This window comes from Pollicipes pollicipes, unplaced genomic scaffold (genome assembly GCF_011947565.3).
Source record: "Pollicipes pollicipes isolate AB1234 unplaced genomic scaffold, Ppol_2.1 Scaffold_4740;HRSCAF=5597_pilon_pilon_pilon, whole genome shotgun sequence".
NCBI classification, from domain to species: Eukaryota; Metazoa; Arthropoda; class Thecostraca; order Pollicipedomorpha; family Pollicipedidae; genus Pollicipes; species Pollicipes pollicipes.
The window spans coordinates 13,752,204-13,768,497 of record NW_023596545.1 but is presented as its reverse complement, the minus strand read 5'-3'; the positions used below and the strand labels follow the sequence as shown (position 1 = coordinate 13,768,497).

At 52.0% G+C, this 16,294-nt stretch overlaps 2 long non-coding RNA genes across 2 annotated transcripts; both read left to right on the top strand.

The window, feature by feature from the left end:
- Window positions 1–1,910: 1,910 nt before the first annotated feature.
- Window positions 1,911–4,698, top strand: LOC119098501 (uncharacterized). The gene is made up of 4 exons (XR_005094247.1): window positions 1,911–2,016; window positions 3,627–3,693; window positions 4,255–4,323; window positions 4,675–4,698. It is a non-coding gene; the product is annotated as an uncharacterized LOC119098501 (long non-coding RNA).
- Window positions 4,699–10,416: 5,718 nt separating this feature from the next.
- On the top strand, window positions 10,417–13,631 carry LOC119098546 (uncharacterized). Its single transcript, XR_005094258.1, has 3 exons — window positions 10,417–10,499; window positions 12,886–13,008; window positions 13,574–13,631. It is a non-coding gene; the product is annotated as an uncharacterized LOC119098546 (long non-coding RNA).
- The last annotated feature ends 2,663 nt before the right edge of the window (window positions 13,632–16,294 follow it).

The following is a 16,294-nucleotide window of genomic DNA, read 5'->3' as shown; positions in this document are numbered from 1 at the left end:
TGTAGCCCGGCCTTTCAGGAGTAAGGTTATGCGTATCCTACAATGCTAGTGTTTTATGCAACCTTAGTCAAATTAGCATTGTTACGCCACCTGGCTGAACACGTTAGGCGTTACATGACCTACGCACGAGAACGCGGGCGATTATTAGTCACCAATACCACGGTCTTTTTTCCTGACGGATGCATTCAAAAATATTTCACAATTTAGAAAGGATACGTCAGAGGCACTTGCAATCCAACGTTTCAGACAAAAGTTAGGTGTTTCATAAAGCGCCAACGTTCCAGTCTCATAATTACTTAGATTGTGTTCGGGCTGCTGTACCTACTGTAACGCCACTTTTATCATTTGTTCATCACATCATCATGTTTTCTGTAATTTGCACTGACGTCATTCATACCAGTCAGGCGCTTCCTTTAGGCCTGCAGACCCGCATTATGCGGATTAAAACGATGCAAAATTCGTAGCTCTAGCCCGTAACAGCTAACGACAGCCCTCAGTACAATTTGCCGTCGTCCGTTGACGCAGACTAGGACTTCACTCTCGGGCTACAATAAAAGGAAGAAGTGTAGTGCTGTAATAAAGCGACGGCGTAATTTAGACTTCGAAATGAAATTAAGCCCATTATATCTATCTGCTGTAGGGCACTACCCAGTGCTATTCTTACACGTCACTGGTGCTGAGGTTTCACCAGAGCATCTTTCGCAATCTGCCATAAAGGTGGGACACTGCCTCGAATGGATGCAGGACATGTTGCGCGTTTGCATTTAGTGGCCTCTATCAGTATGGACTGACAGCATATTGCCAGCTCTCTAGTGAGTCCCAGCTGGTTGGAAATCCAACATTCATCTAAACGTATTATGTTTAGAAACATCGCGAGCCACTGAGAAGGAAATATACTCAGCTGGCAATGCGCCGCTCAGGTACAAACAGCGCCAACGTGGGAGCGCTGCGAGGCGCTCGCCGGTGAGCGCTGGCATTACTTAATTTTGAAGTGAAAGATGATGTATCCCGCCGCTTTCTGATGATCGCTGGTGCTGTGTGGTCCCAACCAATGGTTTTATATCTTAATTTTGTGCAGTTTTATACATTGTCCATAAGCGCCAAAATGTTGATCAGGATAATGGAAACACAAGGCTACAAAGATGAAAAATGAAAATTATTAGTCTAAGCGATCACAGTGGTACTCACATTGAAGAACACGGCGTCGGGACCGGCGCCTATCTAAACATATATTTGGGTATTTTTTTGTAACCCCGAGATATTGTCTCAAACATACACAGCTGATATTTTCTGGAAATCTTGACCTTTGACCTGCCATAATGGTGCAAAATTTCGACGTGTCAGCGTAAAACTATTACCAATCGCGGTCTTGTTGAAGCCAAGCAACTGGTGTCTCCCGCTAAAGTAACGTCCTTTTTCACTTGGAGACGGTACGGTGGGGTTTGTCGCATCGCCTAAATCACTCTGTTATGAAAAAGCTACGAATTCGGGCGTGGGTCAACGCATGCCCTGTTTGCGAACAAAATTCATGACGCATTTTTGAAGACAATGACATGAGACGACGTTTTCCTTGAGAATACACTAGGACTTACTGGTACGTTCCGAACACAAATCCACGCACCCTAGCTCGCCAGCCGCCTACCTACAACACGGCATGCATTGAGCGGGGCGCGCAAAGTGAAGGCACGCAACGCGGTTATTTAAACAACAGCTACCACAGTCCTGTAAATCGTAAACAAAGCAAACAACCCTTTTTCGTGACGAACAGCGCAAACAGGGAAGCCGAGTATGTAAACACAGACCACGTGACACGACCTGCATATCACGCATGCGTGAACAGGCGATTGGAGCGTACCAGCTGACGTTGCCTAGCAACCAGCTAGACGCTCGTCGGCTTTAAGGCAGTGCGAGGGCGTATGGAATCGTATTAGCGGTCGGAGCACCTCCGCCGTTGGTTCGCGTGAATAATGGAACTGCGCTGCAATTGAGGAGGATCCTCCACCGTCCTCAAATTCGGTGAGTAGGATCGGGATAATGGTTGCCTTCCTGTGCGATGAACCCACCTGCCACGCAAACCCCCAGGGGATTCGTCCCAGTACGATAAAAACAATTCCGCGTCAGCTGATGATTGGTCTTTCACTACGAAGATATTCAAGCCATAGCCGCGGAACAAAGCAAGACTGCTAAACCAAAAACTGCCGTTTGGCACGAAGATATCTTGCTCTTTTTCATGCCTGCACAAGGAAATAACGACAAGGCTGCTGTCTTTGCGTCCACAAAACAACAAAAATGCTGCTCATTTCTATACTAGTGTGTTATGTTGGCCCAGGTCTTTAAATGAGCTGTCATCGCGACGATAGCCTTACATCTTCCTTCAGGTAACCTATTTATGTATATTTGCGTGACATTTGACACGGGGTTCAAGAAACTTATCAGCTTATCAAGAAAGCCTATCAGCGTTCATGAAGCTCACCCGCAGTTTGATTTTAGAGACGGTGCCTGACGTGCATCTCCAAAGGTTTCGTGAGTGTACTTAAGGTTTCCCACAATGACAGTACGGCTGTAGCCAATGGCCTTGTGTGTATTTTGAATGTGTTGCAGAAGATGCTCCCTAAATCGGTCAAATTCTTTCAAATGGCTAGAGTACGAATTTGCCTTCCGAATGTTTGGTTGCCCATAACTCTCCCGGGTTACCTTAGCTTGTCCAGTTTTCCTTAGTCTATACCATTGTACAGCTGATGCCCCTCTTTCGATTGCACAAGTGCCAGCAATTTAACATAGGTATTACCGACTAATTAGTTTGAGATATTCATGACCTGGTAGATATGTAGGGCGTTGTCATAAATCAGCAATTGGTTGAAAAGGAAATAGGGCCCTTAAAGTGTGAAGTCTTGATTAAACGCTGGTGCTCGAGCGCGCGTTCAAAGCATGTTTTCCGTTATTGGTTTCCGTCTTGTTTTCCGTCATTGCCGTCAACAGTCAAAACACAATCGACTTCGCGTTTTTTTTTTTTTGTTCTACGCCTTAAAGGGACGTCATCACAGGCATGTAGCAACTGTTTAATGTATGTCTTACTCGATTACCCGTGGTAACATCATCATTAGCAGGTCTGTGATCATCGTGGTGTTATGAGGAGTAGGGAAAACGCTCCCAGGTTTTTTGTTATTTTTATATTGCTCCCAGAGGCGTTATCTGAACCACGCATGACTAGCGTTATTTGAATGAATTATTCGGTCAGACAGTGACGTCAACGTCAGCTGCTTGTCGGTTCTTAATGCAGACCTTATTGACCGCGTGCACCACATTCACCGACATTTTTTTGCTTTCGCAAATAATCGTTGGCAGGGAGGTAAATATCAGCGAAACGATCGGCGGGCACAATTCAGACACCTTTACACTCATTCGAAACTTTCGTTCAAAAACTTCCAACATGTTTAGTTACGCGTGTACCAGTATATTGAACCAACTGATGAGGGGGGGGGGAGTTCGCATTCGCAAGGGGAAGGGCGCGTTCGCGAAGTGGTCCCCGCGGAGACCACTTCACGAATGCGCCCCTGGTGATCGTCCGCCTGTTCTGACCACCCCTGTACACTCCTGACGCGCTGTTTCTCGTGTGCTATCCGCAGGAGACTCGGATTGAGTCATGGCGGCCTTAATGTCCGACCCGTTCGGTCACGGAGCACCTGGAGGGAAGTAAGCCGTACTTTTCAATAACGCCTCAATTGTGCAGTCATGTTTGCGGGTTGCACGCGTACGTAGAACGCTGCATGAACGATGTATACAGCTCAGCCTAATCGCTTCTCAGAGCTTATCCTCCACGAATAGCCTGGTTTCTGCTTCTATGCTGTCAACCCAATGCGCGGGAGTTTGCGTTCATTGCAATGGCCACTCAGGACTACGCTCAGCGTTACAAGCTTGGCATTAAAGACGTTATGAGCGCCGCCCGTGTGCAGTGAAATGCCACGCGAATGTTTTGTTTGTTTTGTTAAGGAACGGGATGCATGCCGCCACGTCCCTTTTTTGGACCGCCAGCGATTACACTGGTTGCATCAGCGCCCAGAGGCCAAGGCGCTACCGGGATTCGAAGCCGGGCTCGCCCACGTAAGAGTTCGGTGCGCTAACTAGTCGGTCATTACGCCCCCCCCCCCCCCCCCCTCTCGCGAATTTTGTGACGCATCGTGCCTGCAGGCCCAAATATAATGCTGCCTATTCCCAAGAAGTCGTAACATTTGTTAATTCCGTTGCCGTTTACAGGGTCTCCGCGCTCTTCTCCAAGGACACCAAGTCTATGGAAGCGCTTCATGGTAACATGATCGGAATCCAGTGAGCATTTGCTGGAACTGTGCGTGCTGGGTGGCGAGGCCGCGGCACTGCTGCTGCCTGTGTAGTTCGTGACGCGTCGCCGGTGCACATCTATTCGGTTTACACTCGGCTTCAACACACTTTCAGATTTATATGAAACACTGGTATGGAGCCTACTACATACGATGCAAGTGAAAGGCTATGTTTGTTGCGTCAACTTCAGAGTTTGAATTGGCTCCAGAACCTTTCAAAATGTTTCGCATTGCCATTACAGCGCTGTCACACGTAGCATCCATGCTACGCCATACATATATAGTCGCTCCAGTTTTCGGTGCCAGGCTCCTACTCACTGGGCCAGGCCAATGTGCGCAGGTGGATGGGCGGCCCACTCTCGTCGGCCGCGCAATACATGGACGAGGCGACTGTGGCCGTGTTGTGCGGCTCTCACGTCCGCTTCACGTGCGCCGGCTTCTCGCACTCGGAGGTGTTCTCACCGCCGGCTCGAGGCGTGTCGACGCTAGCCACCAACGGCGAGGACCTGTTCGCCGTGTCGGAGGTGTGCTTGCGTCCGGCCATCATCGTGTTCGAGTACCCGGAGCTTTCCCAGTACAGCAGGCTCGAAGGTGAGCTGTACTAGAGGATGTGCCGCTGCCCGGAGCTCTCCCAGTACAGCAGGCTCGAAGGTGAGCTGTACCAGAACGTGCTCGAGTACCCGGAGCTCTCGCAGTACAATAGGCCCTAAGGTGAACTGTACCATAACGTGTACCAGTACCCGGAGCTCTCCCAGTACAGAAGTCTCGAAGGTGAGCTGTACCAGAAGGTGTACCAGTACCCGGAGCTCGCACAGTACAATAGGCTCTAAGGTGAAGTTAACCAAAACGTGTAGCGGTACCCGGAGCTCTCCCAGTACAGCAAGCTCGAAGTTGAGCTGTACCAGAAGGTGTACCACGACCTGGAGTTCTCACAGTACGGCAGACGCGGAGGCGAACTGTACCAGAAGGTATACCACCACCTAGAGCTCCCACAGAGCAACAGGCTCAAAGGTGAGCTTTACCGAGGGCGTACCAGTTCCAGGAGCTCTCACACTACAACGGGCTCCAAGGTGAGCTGTACCGAAGGTATACCAGTACCAGGAGCTCTCGCAGTGCAACAGGCTCCAAGGTGAGCTGTACTAGAAGGAAGCCACTACATAGAGCTCTTGCAGCGCAACAGGGTCGAATGTGAGCTGTACCAAAGGTGTACCAGTACCAGGAGCTCTCACAGTACAGCAGGCTCGGAGGTGAGCTGCACCAGGTGTACCAGTACCCGGAGCTCTCCCAGTACAGCAAGCTCTAAGGCGAGCTGTACCAGAAGGTGTACCACTACCCGGAGCTCTTACATTACAGCAGGCTCGAAGATGAGCCGATACGAAGCAGTCCGGTGTGCACGATTTAGCTCTACTGCTAGTGGGGTTACATCTACGAATACCTATATTTAACATGATAGTCACGTGCATTCAATGGGTTATGTGGTGTCCACGTGAATGCATGGCAGTTAAAACGTTAAATTTACAGTTAAAACGCGTGCGAGGAAAGTATGTCCCATTATTTACACCCAATACGAAGCAAGGATTGCGCGGAAAAGCATGCAAAGTAGGGCCGCATCACCCGGACGCTCGCATAATGAACAGGGCAGAGCAAGCCAGCGGTCTTAACTTCTATTACTGTGGTTTAGCACTGGGTTAGCTCTGTTTGCGGCGAATAAGATATCAGACATCGTTTTACCTGATGGCTTCCGGAACAGTTATTTTTGTCCTGCACGTCCCAGTTCAGTACGATATGCATAGATGTATTTAACCCCGCTGGTGTTACCATACATGGCTTATAGCTTGCTTTGTAGCTTACCTTGACGACCCCGGTAACCCGTCAGTTTCGTTTAGTTGGTCTCTTTCCTTGCTGACAGGGGGCCATACACTCAGGTCTGAGCCGGTGTCCACCAAGGCGCCCTTCGTGTTGCTTGGTGGGATAATGCCGTTCTATGTTGCGCTGGGGGCAGTGCTGTGGCTCTCTGCTCATGTGCGTATGTACCACCTTGTCCCATGCTCAGACGGTGCCGAGTTGGAGTACCTGTGCGTCGCCTTCTCACCCTCTTCCGAGCGGCTGGCGGCCTTCTCCGGTGTGCCCGACCACACCATCTTCCTGTGGGACGTCAGCTCACAAGTCATGATCGCCAAACTGCCGATGGGGTTCGCCCACTCACCACAGCTTTCATTCTGGTAAGGGTCGCTCAAGGGACGATGAGAACAGGCGTTGCGCTTAAAATGAGTGCTCCGCGTTTGTATGAGACTTCGAACTGAACTGGCCATCCCGAAGGTCATGCGGCGCGGCTCACAGCTTCCCCAGACCCAAATTCCTCCAATTGCGGAGCAACATGCACTCTTCAGGGCTTCCAAGGTGACCTGAGTACCATGACGGGATAATGACACCGCTCAAGTCCTGACACTCAGCTGGACATGCGGCGTACGAAGTAAACAGATGCCTGTCGCGTAACGACGACTCAAGAATAATGGGATAGATGCGTAATGTAATAGTTTGCTTAAAGGTGTTGCGCCTCGCAGCTCATGTCACGTTCTGTGCTACATAATAATCAGAAGTGACACATGCTTCCTAATTATTGCGAAAGTAACACGTGTAATCGAATATATCAAGAATATGGCCATCCGAGCATGTGAATATAAGTAGACATAAAAAATCATGGATGGATATTCAAGAACATCATGAGAAACGGCCAAAACATGGACGCATAACGATATTTAGCTCAGCAAACACCTCCAGGCCACGCTGCCATCTCTCGGGAGAATGAAGAGCTACAAAGTGAGTGTTGTCATGCAAAGGCTCCATGACGCAATCAAGCAATGGCGTGCTGAGGAGCATATTTAGCAAAAAGAGGAATTTTGTTGTCTAGAGCAATGTTTTCGACTTAAATGTATACCAGTAGTTGCAAGTGAGCTAATGCCATCGTATCTGATCCTTATCACAATATCTTCAAACTTGGAACAGTTCGCTTAAAGGGAGTGCTCGACATTTGTATTGAGTTCTTAACTGAGATAGTAGTTTGGAGAATAACAAAGTGTAGTTCATAGCCCTGCCTTCTAAAGGGCAGGGTTATGAGGGCTGCTAGGTTTCTGACCCAGACACCCGCAGATTTGTGCAGACTATGTCGTGTTGACTATTTCAAGGTCGCCCAGGCGTGCACGATACTATAGAAACATCACTCAAATACTGCCACCCCATTGGTTTTGCGGCTTTCAATGACAAGACAAAGATGCTCGTCGAGTTATACGGCTCTGGCGTACGTTATCACAATTTCTGGGACTGGCGGACTTCAATTGGCTCTCAAACATTTTTATGCATTAAGTGCATGTTTCAAACACGGATCGCGGTGTGTTTGCTAGGCTGTATAGGAATTTGGACCGCGGCGCGAGGTATTACGGAAGTACGATTTGTAATCGGCAAACTTAAGAAAAGCAACATAACCGAACATGTGAATGCGAATTAAACATGATAAAATCGCGGACTAATTTGCAAGAAAACCACGAGAAAGGGCTAACACACGCCTATACAGTGAAATTTGAGTTCTGGAAATGCCGCACCCACTACCAGGACCCCTCTCAAGAAGTTGAAATACTTCAAGTGAGTGAGCCCATCCGCTGGGGTGATAATTTCACACGGCCAGTGTGGCAGCCCTCTGGCGTCATACAAATGTTTCATGATGCAATCAAACGATGAGATATTGAAAAGCATGTTTAATAACTAATGGAATCGTCTTTCCTCAATATCTATAACTGTTGGAGGCTCCTTTAGATGACGCCACTGCACTAAATCATGGTGTCTCTTGTCTCAACACGACTGTCACACGCGTTCTGGAATCGTTTCCTGGCTGGAATATGCTATTGTAGTGCATTCATGAGACGATACTTGCACATCGGCATCGTGTGGGTTTTGTTGTATTAATAACGTAGACTAACGATACAGATGGCTTCGGGTCCTCGCTTCCGAAACAGCCCGTTCCGGGTCTCAAGATCCAGGGGTTGTTCGCTGTCCGCCGATAACGGCCTGCACAGCACACTCTCAGCTTAGGCCTTGAGGCTGGCCGCGCTCCGTGTGGGCAGTACCTTTTGAGACAGTCTGTGTCTGCAGCGGCACCGTGCGGCACCAGTGCGGCTGATTGGTAGCCTCTCGCTATATTGATCACGCGGGCGGGCCGGCGGACCAGTGTCGCCCAGATGGCGCGCTGCTGGCCGACCGACGGACGTCCGGTGCAGGCAGCCGGCCGACCGGCGGACATCCGGTGCGCGCTGCCGGCCGACCAGCGTACATCCGATGTACGCTGCCGGCCGACCGACGGGCGTCCGGTGCACGCTGCCGGGCGACCGACGGACATCCGGTGCACGCCGCCGGCCGTCCGGCCGCCCGATGCTGATGTCGGACATTGCCGGCCCCAAGAGCGGCGGCCGGCAGGGGCGCTCGTATTGTGTGACTGATGAGAGCAAAGGTCGAGCGGTCAGCAAATTCCTTTGGCTCCAGCTTAAAACGAAACAATGGTTCAGTTGGAAGTTTGAGCGGTAAGGCATCAGTGCACGGTGACGATTTGTGCATTCGTCGGTGTGATGCAAATCTGTTAGCATAACATGCACGACCGTTGGCTGTGGGATATTGTTGGCTGTCATACAACCGTTGGCTGTCTGAACGAATGCTTGTAAAATATGTTTGTTGGTTTAAGAAAATGTTATAGGGCACAATCTCAAATCACGTTGAATCTCTGTTCATGCGGCGTGCCGTCAGCTGGCAATGGTATTAACGAGCGCGGTAAACAATGGTCCTCCTTTACTTTTGTATTTCATGCATGCTCTCATGATAGCTTGCATTGGTGGCGTTGAGTTCATATCATTTGCTAAATCGCTGGTTGCCTTTGCGCGGAATCTGTCATCCAAGTTGGATCGATCCAGATTATCGGATATTCTTTTTTGACCAGCCCTTCACGACACGGGGCCGAGTTGACCCCCTGATCAGTTGGCAACAAAGCCTTATGTGTCGGTCGGGCCGAAGGTTCGCCCGCCCTCAGAGACGTTACATGCGCTGCTGGGTGACAGGCTCAGCGCCTAGTTTCCAGGAAACAACTGAGACGGTTTGACTTTTTTCGATGCTGTGCGCTGCGGTCACTCTACACGGACTGCATGAAACAACCACGCTCTGCAAAAGCAACTGTTGTTTGTACAACGGTATGTTTTATCTGCAGCAGGTGTTGTGGCCAGACGCGCGCTGTCTCCTATGCGGTATTGCATTGTATTGAAGGACGGCCTTGTTTCTCACTGTATCAATGCACGGAACGCTGAATCCTGCAAGGTTCTAGCTTCGGAGCCTGCCCTCTGCGTAGTCCTCCTAGCTTCGAAGCCTGCCCCCTGCGTGGTCCTCCTAGCTTCGGAACTTGCCCTCTGCGGGACCCTCCTTACTTTGGAACCTGCCTCCGCGTGGTCCTCCTAGCTTTGGAGCCTGTCCTGTGCGCGACCCTCCTAGCTTCGAAACTGACCTCTGCGTGGCCCTCCTAACCTCGGAGCCTGTCCCCTGCGTGGTACTAGCTCTGAAGCTTGCCCTCCGCGTGGCCCTCGTGACTTCGGGGCCTGCCTTCTTTGTGACCCTCCTGACTGTAGGGTTTGCCCTCTGCGTGGCCCTCCTCGCGTTGGGACCGCATTCGAATGTTCCAGGACCTCGTCACAACCATAACATTCACCGACGATCATATGTTAAGAAACAGACAGCTGCCGTGCAACTCAAGGACAGTCTTTATGTGTGCTCATTTCGTATTCCTGCCACGAAGATGCTGATATGTGGGGACCAGGACACAGCGGCAGGGGATCTGATGGCGTGCGTCGATGCCTGGTGCATGACCAATGCTTCCCAGCTCTGCGGCTGGGCCTGTCAGCCGGCGTGTGACTCTGCCAGCGGGTCAGGGTGACGCGGCGCTGGCCGGCTGACAGTGACCTGGACACGCCCCACCTGGCGCTCACCTCGGAGGCGGGCGTGACCGTCATCCAGATGGAGCACTTCGGCGCCGAGTGGCGACTGACGCCGCGCACCGCCCACCTGGACCGCGTCAGGTCACACTGCTGGTCCGTCGACGGCGACCTGTTCTGCTCACGGCGCGAGACGGTGCACCAGGTCAGTGGCGGCACACAGGCGTGGTCAGCCACGCGGCAGGTGTGGTGCCGTCCGCCGCGCGCCGGACGGCTACGGCGGTACGGGACGGACACATACGGCAGCACGAGACGGACGGACGGATAAGGCGGCACGAGACGGACGGACGGATACGGCGGTACGGGACGGACGAATACGGCGGCACGAGACGGACGGACGGATACGGTGGCACGAGACGAACGGATGGATGCGACGTCACGGCACGGACAGATACGGTGTTGCGGGATGGACGAATACGGCAGTACGGAACGGACGGAAGCGTTGTTGCGGGATAGATGGACGCGGTGGGGTTAGCTTATGGCTACTTTTTTCATTTTTCGCCGGTAATGTCGTCCGTTTGTTCCTTCCGTTTCTTTGGTTTGGGGACCGTTGGGATGCTGTGCTTATAGCGATATAAATAAGGCCATGGGTGTAACTTTGCTGTAAATTGAGGGTGCGGCTGCATTTCCGGCGTTTCCCCCCTCCCCCCCCCAAAAAAAAATACAATAGCGCCGGTTCTATGACGTTTCCAAGCAAGAATGAACCCCAAAGAGCGATTTGCACTCCCGACACTCACCAGATACTACTTCTGAACAAGGTGTTAGGTGATCAATTTCCACGCTGCTTTTGCATCTACTGAAATTTCTGGCTTGTGATGCCATGTGTTATGTTGAGACACTCTGCCCCATTTTGTTAGGTGATACGAGCCAACTTTGGGAACGTTGCCTCCGAACATCTTGACTAGTTAATACCTTGCTGCAATTTCGGATGTTTCCAATGCAAGAAACTTTGTCAGTACTCAAACGCGTTACTTTCGGTGCAACAGCTGACACGGTGCTCAGCCGGGCCAATAAGCCGTGCGATAAATCATCACTCCCAGATGCCGAGGGCCGCCGCCGCCTGCTAAATAGCGAAGGATGTTATAACGTAGAACCATGCGACTTTGCTCAAGAAGACGTCCGCCGCTTTTCGCTGACTGCCGAGTATAAATCACCTCAGTCGCGACTCGCAGCAGACGTTTCTGATGACGACCATTTGTTATATGAGAAACAAGGTCAAACGCGCGGCGGATATGCTTGAGTAGACGTCTGCCGCTTTTCGCTGAGTCTCGGGTATAAATCACGTCCGCCGCGTCAGTGGCGTCAGTCATGCCGTGCTGTCCGCCTGTGGCTAGGCGGTAACACGCCACCATGGCGGTGGGGAGTTCCATGCCCTCCTGGAGCTCTTTCTATGGCATGCGCGCATGATTTTCAAAATCATCGTTAACGTCAGCATGCGGATTGTAGCATGTCAGCTGATGCTAGAAGGCGTAGCAGCCTGTGCAGTGGTGACAGCTTGTGTGCGGAAGTGGCTATAGACCCATCGCTGTTTCTTCTGGACGGTATGCTGCAGGATTTGATCATTCTGGCGTGAAATCTTTGTATTCACTCCTCAACATTTCTTATAGTAGACGCTAAGATGAGCAATTTAATTATTATAAGGCGTGGTGCTCCAAAGTATGTTGTATGCCACAGACGCTTATCGCGCGCGGTTTTGGGCCTCGGGCCAGTGTGTGTGATTGATTTCTATCGGACAGAGCATTGCGCCAGGCTCGGTGGTTTACGGATCTAGCTGGGGCAATCCCTGACCCGGTATATTACCAGCAATCGGCTGCAACGTCAGGATTATGGGCTGGAGGCAGCTGATTTGGTGCTCATAAACCATGATTATGGCGCGGATATCAAAAGCTTTGTAGAATGTGTAGAGCCGCAGCCAATTGTAGAGCTTGTTCTGTTGATATACGATTTAAGAGTGTCACGTTCGTCTTCTGCCAACTGACCGATGGCCAGTCTGTTTTAATTGGTGGCATTCGATCGCAACTAATTTGAGGGCAGTGCTCTACTTTGTCATTTATCATCAATCTTGCCAGTATATTTACGTGTCTCAGTCCCTTTCTTCACGATGTAGTGGTGTAGGCATCAGTAAATGACAACCTTGTGCCGAATTTTGTCTGATGTGACGGGATGATAACACTCACAGCATATAAAGTAAGCAGTTATAACGTCAAAAACCGGGTACAGCAACCGTAGAGAAATCAATGTTTTGTAGAAAGAAAAAACAATGCGAGAAAACGATGGGCCACGTTCTTAGGGTTCCACATGTGAGCTGTGTTATAATTGCAAGCTCAGCACACTCTGGCACGATTGCTGCGCTTTGGCAGAGGCAGAGCTTCAATTCATTTGCGTCCGCGTCCACAAGCCTCGCTTTCTCGTCTGAAGCCGTGGCGCTCTACCGGTGCCGTTATCGAGAGCCCTTAGAACAGCGTCCATGCCACCAGCATCCGGTTTGGACAATGCGTCAGCTCTCGTCTGGACCTCTGGCCGACTTACAGGTGAATATTGACACCATGGAGGCCTCGGAGCTCACTGTGAATGAATGGATCGCCGGGACCATCGTCAGCATCGTACTGAACGACAGCGGCATCTTCGCCGCTATGGACGACGGACGGATACTGGTCGGTGGCGAGGAAACTAACGAGCTACATGCGGATGCGTGCGTAATGTGTTTTTGGTGACGGCTGAAACTGGAAAACTTGTGGTACGAGTTGTCTGTATTAAAACTAGTTGCAATAGACTCACGACGTGCAGAAAACATGACCAAGACGTCTGCTAATTTGTGGTCAAATCCGAGCGTTTTTCTGCAACACTATAGGTAGTCATGTGTTTCGCTGGTGGATAGGATTGGTCACTGTTGTGGCAGCATGTTCCCATCGCATCTGGTCATTTGCTGTGACAAGAGCGAACTTTCCGAGTGAGCTGCATGTTATCGCGCCTGAGTGGGATGGCAGTGTCCCGGAGCGGTCCAGTTCTAGCCCCAATTTGCGAGAGCGCTGTGCGGCGGGAGCAGCGATTACGGCTGGGATGAGGCGCCCCCAGCTGCTGCCAACTGCTGGAGCCGGACGGCGACGGCTGGACGGTGCAGTTGGGGATGACGCGGCCCCGGCTGCTGCCAGCTGCTGGAGCCGGACGGCGACGGCTGGACGGTGCGGGTGGGGGTGACGTGTCCTCGACTGCTGCCAGCTGCTGGAGCCGGACGGCGACAACTGGACGGTGCGGGTGGTGGCCGAACTGGAGCTCTCCGTGCTGACGATGCGGCCATCCCCCAGCTACAACTTCCTGGCGATCACGTGCAAAACGGTAAGAGCCACCGCGCTGCACGGGGACCGAGGCAGGGCTGTCGACGGGCCCCGAGAGCGTGGTGTACTGGTGCGCCCTTAGTCAGGGCTGTCAGCAGCGTCGTACGTGTTGTAAAGCTCCTGTCATTTCATTCATGCTGATAATCTGACATTTGAAGCGGCCAACTGAGCGGCCGGTTGGACGCTCGTGCCGCCTGCGATGCTCACTGTTTTAACCACCGTTAGCGTTCCGTCCTGTGATGCTCGTTGGTAACACGTGAAGTAAGAGTTCAGGAAGTCGACTGTCATATGTTGTGAGACGTATTATGCTCCAAAGCTGGTTGCTCTTAGATGGGTGCGGTCAGCTGTTAAAGCGTTGAATGGTTTCAGCGCTTGATCGCTTTTGATGCAAGTCATGACGCTCCAAGAATACACACTTATCTTCGCCTGGCTTGGTTTCGCCCAGCTTCTCGCGACAGAAAGCGACACACGATCCTTGGAGGAGAGCCTCGAGTGCTCCTGCTCCAGGTCAAAGTGCATCATGAATTGAAGTTTGCTCTGATCACTATGACTTCATCTCCTCTTGAAGCCCATGCACAAGGAGATCGCTGATCCAGAAGACGAGCCGAAACACTTAGAGGCCGCCGCCTCTGTCACCAGCGGCGAAGTGAAGGAACTGTCGTCGAAGCCACTAATGATGACACGGGCCTACTCCGAGTCCGTGTCCTGTTTTGTCGGCTGTGGCGTCCAAGCTGGCTCCGACGGCTCGACCCGAGTCCTCCCAGTCTCTTAGCCGATGCGAGACAGCATCGGCCATCGCTGCACCAATGCTGGTGGCGAACTTCGGAACGCCTTCAACCCCTGGTGACACCTACCGGACACGTGGCAATGACTCGGGTTCGATCCGCCGACTCCTTACCACCGTTGTGCAGCAGCTTGCCGTCCCGGTGGACGGCAAATTGTTGACCGACGCTGGGGGAGGGGAGGGGAGGAGGAGAAGAGGTGGGAGGAGCGGATAAATAATGTCCGATCTACCCCGCAATGGCTTTCTTCTGCCATCTGTGCGACCGCGTGGTCGGGCTGCCCTGAATAGCCAGATTAGAGCAGCTTTGACCGGAAGCTGAGGCTGTCGCCAATAGCAGGTGGATCACGACGTGTTTATTGACATTTGTCTGAACGAAGGTTACTGCCACTCCAGGAGAGACGATGTTTTTGGTTTTTCTGTCTGTCCGCGCCGCCTCGTTAGTTAGTTTTTTGGTTGTTCAGGAGACACAAATGCAATGGCTATTTCGCTTCGAAGGAGAGGCATGACGAGGGTTATGGGTCGTCCTTATGTAAGTTGTGTACTGTTGGTAGACGATTATTCTAGTTGGGCAGCTACCTCCTGCCCGGCTTGCTCTGCTGTCCGATAGCGAGCCTTGTCGGCATCCTCCAGCTGTCGTCTTTGGAAAGCTCGCCCCTCCTGTAGCTATCGTCTTTGGAAAGCCCGCCCCTCCTGTAGCTGTCGTCTTTGGAAAGTCCGCCCCTCCTGTAGCTGCCGTCTTTGGAAAGCCCGCCCCTCCTGTAGCTGTCGTCTTTGGAAAGCCCGCCCCTCCTGTAGCTATTGTCTTTGGAAAGCCCGCCCCTCCTGTAGCTGTCGTCTTTGGAAAGCCCGCCCCTCGTGCAGCTGTTGTCTTTGGATAGCTGGCCTTTCCTGCAGCTGTTGTCTGGGTAGCCCGCGCCTCGTTTCCGGCAACGGCTTATGATGAAGCCTAACAGGCTGGCTCACATTGGACTAGGAGGAAGTCTTTGATGCCTTGGGTTTTGATGGCCCTCACGGCGTCGATATGACCACTGTCAAGGAGTTACTGCAGAGCGCTCCTAACCCGTTATCCTTCTCCATTCGCGGGTGAACCTCCTGTATGCCTGTGATAACAGCTCGTTAGTAGGTAAGCTTCCATCGAGCTTCGGTATCACGCTCCGCTCCGAAGCAGCGGGAATGCGGACCTTGCTCCACAATCTGCACCCCATCACCTGGTGAATGGTGAATGTTTCGGACTCCTTCTGGGCACGGTTTTGCACGGTGAAGCTGGACGTGCCACTACGTCGCTTCAGACAGATCTTCATCAACTAAATGACAATCAACCAAATCTGGGCTTTCTGTCTCTTGACGCCCACCATAGTGTCACAGACTTTCGCTACAGCAGGTGCTTTTCGCAATGAACCAAGTCTCCGCGGTCGGTCCTCAGATATTCGTCCGTCTAAGAATGCGCGAGAGGCTAGCAGACCGGCACTTCCATGTCGCGCGCGCGGTACGCAGCGGCCGGGCAAGAAGCGCGTGGTGACGATGCTCCCATCCCCCTCACCCCTACCTTCTTGCGCGTTCTGTGTGTCGTCGGGCTTGATCAGGCACTCATCTGCTGAGGCGATATAGTGTCGCCTGTCTCTCAACCTGACAGGAAGGGCGAGAAACCGAACCCCGCGTCTGTGCCTGCCAGACGTGCAGTGTTTGCTATTGCCTTCAACTGGGATAGGCTGTGGTGGGTGGCAGCGATCTCGCTAACGATCAGATGACGTCAGAGGGCAGGTGGACCGTGCCGGCCGTTGCCGCGGACAGCATGCTTTCTCAACTGGGGACAAAAGTGAA